The 6000-nt window shown below is 45.5% G+C and overlaps 1 protein-coding gene across 4 annotated transcripts in view; it reads left to right on the top strand.

Moving 5' to 3' along the window:
- The first annotated feature begins 582 nt into the window (after positions 1–582).
- The window catches only part of CCSER1 (coiled-coil serine rich protein 1), a 675103-nt gene continuing 669685 nt past the window's right edge, over positions 583–6000 (top strand). Inside the window, exon 1 of one of the 4 annotated variants that reach the window (XM_035541340.2) lies at positions 583–759. The gene's annotated coding sequence lies outside the window, so the exon portion shown is untranslated. Of the gene's footprint in view, positions 760–1034; positions 1097–6000 lie in introns of those variants that run through there. The other 3 variants (XM_035541356.2, XM_035541363.2, XM_035541349.2) reach the window with 3 other exon arrangements.

The following is a 6000-nucleotide window of genomic DNA, read 5'->3' as shown; positions in this document are numbered from 1 at the left end:
AGACCTTGCCTTTCATACTGTAACTGCTTTTTAAGTGCCCTTTACACGGTCCCTTTTTACGTACGGCAACACGCCTGTACTGTGACGGGCTCACAAGAAAAAAATAATTACGAAGCGCATTACCAGAAAAGGGGATGAGGAAGTGAAATCAGCCGGTTCCCCTAGCGTACGGGAGAGGAAAAATAAAAGAATAGATAAATAAATAAATAAATAAACACAAAATCCTTGGGCAGATGGTGAGTGTAAACACACCGGGGCAGAGCTGAATTCCTGCCCAGCAGACCCGGACTTTCACCCCCCCGCGCTGCGCCTACCCCTGCCTGCCGCGGAGGCCGGGGAGGCTGCCACGCACGGACACACACACACGGACACACACACGGACACACACACGCGTGTGCACGCGTGCCTCTCGCTCCCCGCAGCCCCCCACACGATCGGAGCCGGCCCCCCCCGTCCCCCCCGGCGCCCCGACACACACGCGGAAGCGCCGCCCCGGCCCGCCCCCGCCCGCTGCCTCCCTCTCTCTGTCCCCGCACGCCGCCGACCCGCCCGCCGCGCACACGCACGCACACCCCACAGCCGCAGCATGACTGACTGACACCGACCGACCGACTGACGGACCGACACCGGCTGGGGCGAGCGGCCCCGGCCGCATCGTTCGCCCCGCGGCCGCCCGGCGAGCCAGCAGCAGGCGGGCGGGGAGGTGGCGGCGGCGGCCGCCGCAGGGGTCCCCAGCCCCCGCCGGAGGAGCCTGGCCAGGTAGCGCGTCCCTTCAGCACGGCCCCGGGGCGGTTGGTGGTGGTTGGTGGCGGGGGGCGCCAGGTGCTGAGGGGATGCCGAGGGTGGCGCCCCGCGGCGGCCCGGCCTCGCCTCGCCTCGCCTCAGCGCTGGCGGGGCGGTGGCTCCCGGCCGACCTGCGCCCTTGGCTGGGCGCTGCCGGTGCCGCAGCTCGGCGCTGGGGGTCGAGGAACCGGCACGGAGGTGCGGGGGGGGAGCCCGCAGGTGGCACCGGGGGCTGGCCCCGGGGCCGCCGTGTGGCGGCTGCAGCCCCCCTGCGGAGCCAGGCTGCGCCTCTAGAGGGGTTTGAGCCCCGCAGGTCAGTGGGAAGACGCGGTGCTTTTTGTCTGGATCCTTCCTTGGGGTTCTTCTCCTCATTCTTCTCCTTCTCCCCACACCCCCCTGTCTATCGAGGAATCTGCCCGCGACCTGTGGGGGTGAGAGGCAGAAGCCTTCTCGGAAACGTGAGCGGGCACGGTGGTGGTGCTGCGGGTCTCCTGGGGCCTGTGCGCGGGGTTGGGTTTGGGGGAAAGGAGCTGGAGGATGCTGACAGTTCTCCAGAAACACACGGCAGGCTTAAAAGGTGGAGCAGATCGTGATGGTGCCGCTTATTATGGGAAAGGTTTGTGAAAATCCCATGTCCGCTCTAGATAATTTGTGCCTTTTCTCCTGGCTGAAAGAGGTGACCTTTCACTTTTCTGCAAGGGAAAGAAAGTTGCAGCGAGTTTTTTATTTTGCTAGGGAACACCGCAGTCCTGTTTTTCCACAGAGAATTGAACCCCTCAGAGCTTTACGTCCGTCTTGCCTTTGAAACTGACAACAGTAAGTTTCTCAGCTTAGAGAAACGTGGAACGCTTTGTTTTCCTATCACACACCTTTATAGTGGTACGTAACCAGAAGGGAGACTCAAAGTCTCTTCCTTATTCTTTTCTATGCCAGATGTGTTTTTTCTATCTAGCATATATTGCACTTGAAGTGTTAAACTCTCAGGGGGCATGGAGGTGGGGATGTGAGTCAAGGTCTACTAGTTAGTTCAAACAATTCTCTGTGCTCATACTTAAGAAGGAGAGAAAGGAACATGTTGTAAAAGCAGCTGAGGAATATATAAAAGTGAAATATTAATGAACTGGAAAAGCTTAGATAGTAAGACATTGCGCCTAATCATTTAGGGGGGTTCTCGTCCTCCTTACAATTCCACATTTTATGTGTCTCTGTAGTACAAATGCAATTAGTATAAAGGACGGCAAGATTTGTATTTATCTAGCTAGAAGTAATAATAATGCATAAACCTTGTTTTGCATTGGTGATTATCTCTTGGGGCTTACTTTGCCCGTGATTTCTGAGGCTGCTGTAGAACAGAGTATTATTACAGGAACAGTAAAAAAAAATATGTCAAGAATGTTTTCTTAGAAATGGAAATGTGAAAGGCTGACTCAGTTCTGGAATAACTCAGAGGAAGGATTAGCCTTCGAAAGTCCTCTCAGAGACATGATAATGACTTTTCATTCTGAAGTTATTGTTCTCTAGGATCTCAAGCAGAGAGCAACATCCCATAAATAGACAGCACCGTCTCGGGAAAAGGTAGTAATGTGGCTGTCCAGGCTATGCTGGAAGCGTGTCATGCAAACAGGGGGTACGTCCTGCAGGTTGGAGTTCCTTTACCTGCTGGAATCCGGAGTGCGGCGGTCCCTGCGGTGTTTCAGTCTGGAGTCCTAACATGCATTTCCAACTTCTGGGTTGTTTCATATGTACGTGAGTGAATATACTTACTGAGGAATAGTACAGGCAAATTAGGATCCCCTGCTCTGGTAAAGACTGCCTCAATCTCAGTAGTTCAGCCATTGGGAAATGGAAAGAGAGAGTGCGGCTGTCCATTTACACTGTGTTTTCCTTTTAGTGCAATTTTTGTTTGCTTTCTGTAAAGATTCATCTCTGGCTTGCCAGGATGTTCCTGTTTGTTGTTGTGGTGTGGTGTGTGTGTGTTTATTTATTTATTTTTAATTAGTTCTTAGAAAGAAGCAGATAAAGATGGAAGCTTTACCCAATCCTACTGGGAAAGGTTAGAGAGGGAAGCTTAGGTCTCTTCTTACTGGAGGCTGATCCACTTTCTGCTAAATTCTGAATTCTTGCAGTAGCTTTCTCAGGCAGCTCATTGGGAGAATTCAGTTCAGTAGGCAAGTTGTCTGTCAGTCTGCAGCGTGGAGTACCATAGCCCTGACCTTGCTCCCTGGCAGGACTTTTTGGAATATCTTGTGCAAGACCTATCTTCCGGAGGGCTTCGTGCAGGCCTGAGTAAGGGGATGGGTGTAGAGTCATACCAGAAGGAGGACCTTGAATAGTATGCAGGTGTGTACCATATCTGGGTTATGTGGAGAGAGAGCATTTGGTATTTAAGTCTGTTAGTCACAAAATGCTGAGAAGGTGAAGTCTTGTATCTTCAGGCCTAAGCGTATGGTTGTGTGAGAGTACAGTCTGTTGTGCTGCAAAAGCTATGGTTGAGTTTCTCATTCAAGCCTAATGCCTCAGATAAGCTGTGTAGTCAATAGCTGAACTTGAACAATTTTAAAATACATTTGGCAATGTTTCTGTTTTTTAGATGGATTATTTTATAAATTCTGAGAGGGGTGTAAAGTTGTTGCTCCATGTGGCCAAATTCCTACTCCTCCGCGAAGGTTCTTGGGAAAGACTGTGGCTTTGTTGGATTAGCTCATCTGGAGCAGTTGGAAGCTCACAATTGCATAAGGTCAATGTATGTTTTTCACATGTGGTTACAAATTATAAAAGTTCAAGTCTCTGAGAGATGTATTTTGTGAAAATAAACTTAATGGTAGATTTTGAAAAGCATAAAATTGCCTGTTCTCAGGATGTGACATTTCCACACCGTTTTAGTTCGTGGATCATCTAGTGCTTTCACTGCACTTCCAGAGATGTCCTAGTTTAGGGAGGCTGTGTATTTACCAGGAGTTATAGACCTTTGAGGCAAGGTTGGAATTGAAAGCTGTACCTTTGTTTTTCTGTGATTGATTAAAACGGGTAAAGCATTGGATGAAATGGCATTTGTGTATCAGTGAAAGTATTCATGGAAAGGAAATCTCATAGACACTTCAAGTCAAATTAATAGGCACAGTTTATTTTTAGAATAACTACCAGCTTGTTAGGGGCAGGAACTTAACTGTATTCTCTATCTTGCAGACATTAATGCTTGTTATAAGATTCAGTGCCTCAGATCTTCTACCTTGTGAACAACTTTGTTGAAACTGGAGGGGCTAGCCACAGGGGGGGGGGGGGGGGGGAAGAAGAAAAACAGGCCCTGCTTGCCACTACGTATGCATGTTTTCCTGAGAAATAATTTTGCAGCTTCATTGTGCTTTTCTCATTATTGTGTTTATTTGGCCATTTTCTACAATGACAGTAAATGGCGTTATGTTGATCAAATAAGTACGCTTTTGTATTAGACCTTAACTATTGAGTGTTTTGGCTGTGTGGGATGGCATGTCAAATACAGCACTTGTAAGCGCTTAAAATGCGTAGCATGATTTGTGCCCGTACCATTGCACGTTTATTTTTATGCTTCAGGAAGGGCCTGTAACTGTGAGGTTATGGAAGATGCAGCCATATATTTTACATGCAGTTGTATTAAAAACCTGTATAGCTGTTCGCTAGTTAACTGTCTGGTTATTTTTATTTACTGCTTTTTGACTTCTACTGGAAAATAAGGTGTATCACTTAGATATTGTAAATGCACACACACTGTAGCTGAAGAGTGTAGTTTGTTCTCCATTGTGTGGCAACAAAATGTTAGTGTTTCCTACAGAGACTACTGTTTCTATCTGAAAGAGGGGTCTGCCCTGTGCAGGATACTTGTTTTATACTAAGATACAAGGATAGTATAAGAGAACAGAAATGCAACAGAAATAAGAGAACAGGCAAGCAGTAAGTAGAAAATGACGTTAGAAAAATTATAACGTTAGAAAAATACATTGTATGTTGTAGGCATTTTGTGATTCTACACAAAAACAATAATAAAAAAGTAAATACACTATCGAGGTGTATTATAATGATCTGAATGATGATGCTGACACAGAGTATCAGCAATGTTTTCACCTGACCTTGATGACATTCCAGAAACTTACAATATTCAAAAGTACTAAACTGTCTATAGACATTATTTTTTTTTCTTTTTCTTCTTTTTCCCTACTTATTACTATTAAATCCCCTGTGAGTTTTGAAGTGTGAATCTGTAATTATTTTCTTCACAGATGGGAAATTGAACCAGTGTTTGGGTTGAAGTCACACAATTGATTTGTGGTAGAAAAAGACAGTTGAACTGGAATATGTATCTCAAGTTCCACAGTATTATCTTAATAACTCATCTGTCTTAGTGTATATATATATATATTTAATTATTATTATTATTTGGCATAGATGTGGATATTTCCTGCAGATACGGTTGCAGGATTTGGACATGAAATTATGCACCATTTTCTCTGTTAAGGTTCATTACTAGCAAACCGTTTTTTCAGTCTAGGAGAAAAAGCTTTTCCAGGATTTTGTTTTGTTGGTAAGTATGAGAGAAAGTAGTTCAGTCGCTCCTAGAATGTAATGACACTTTTACATTATTTAAGAAAATGCCACTTAATTTTTTATAATGCTCTAGCATATCAGGAATTGGAGATCCAACAATCAGTAATGCTTCTGAGGGTCACAGCTGCCTTCTAGTGAGAAGAACCAGTTGTGACAGATTGGTAGGAAGCTTTAAAAAATACTCTTTGCCTGTAAATTTTTATAGTGCAAATCATTGCTTCAGAAAATATATTGGTTCCAGTGCATTCCCAGCTTTAGTATTCTCACTCTTGTTTTTTGGCCTCTTTCCTGCTGCTTCCTTATGACATGCCATCTTGATGTGATCTTTTGAAATGTTTTGATGGGAAAATATCAGTTCTCCAGTGTTTTTTTTTTTTTTTTGTAGCACTGTGGTACTTAGGATAGAAACACACACATATATATATATATATGTATATGCACACATACCTATAGGTTCCTTATCTGTATGTTGCTTGTGACATGGATTAAACCTTGAAGCAGAACCTGTGAAATAATTACATTTGTGCAAATGCCACCTTCTAATGACGTTGGCCTGTCCTGGTGCCCAGCACATAATCTCAGGCCCTAAGAAAGATGGAGTAACCTGAGTCAGCTGGAACATGGTGGAAGGTGTGTGGG

This window comes from Cygnus atratus, chromosome 4, assembly GCF_013377495.2.
Source record: "Cygnus atratus isolate AKBS03 ecotype Queensland, Australia chromosome 4, CAtr_DNAZoo_HiC_assembly, whole genome shotgun sequence".
NCBI lineage: Eukaryota > Metazoa > Chordata > Aves > Anseriformes > Anatidae > Cygnus > Cygnus atratus.
Note: the sequence above shows the minus strand (reverse complement) of the source record. Positions and strands in the feature narration are given on the sequence as shown.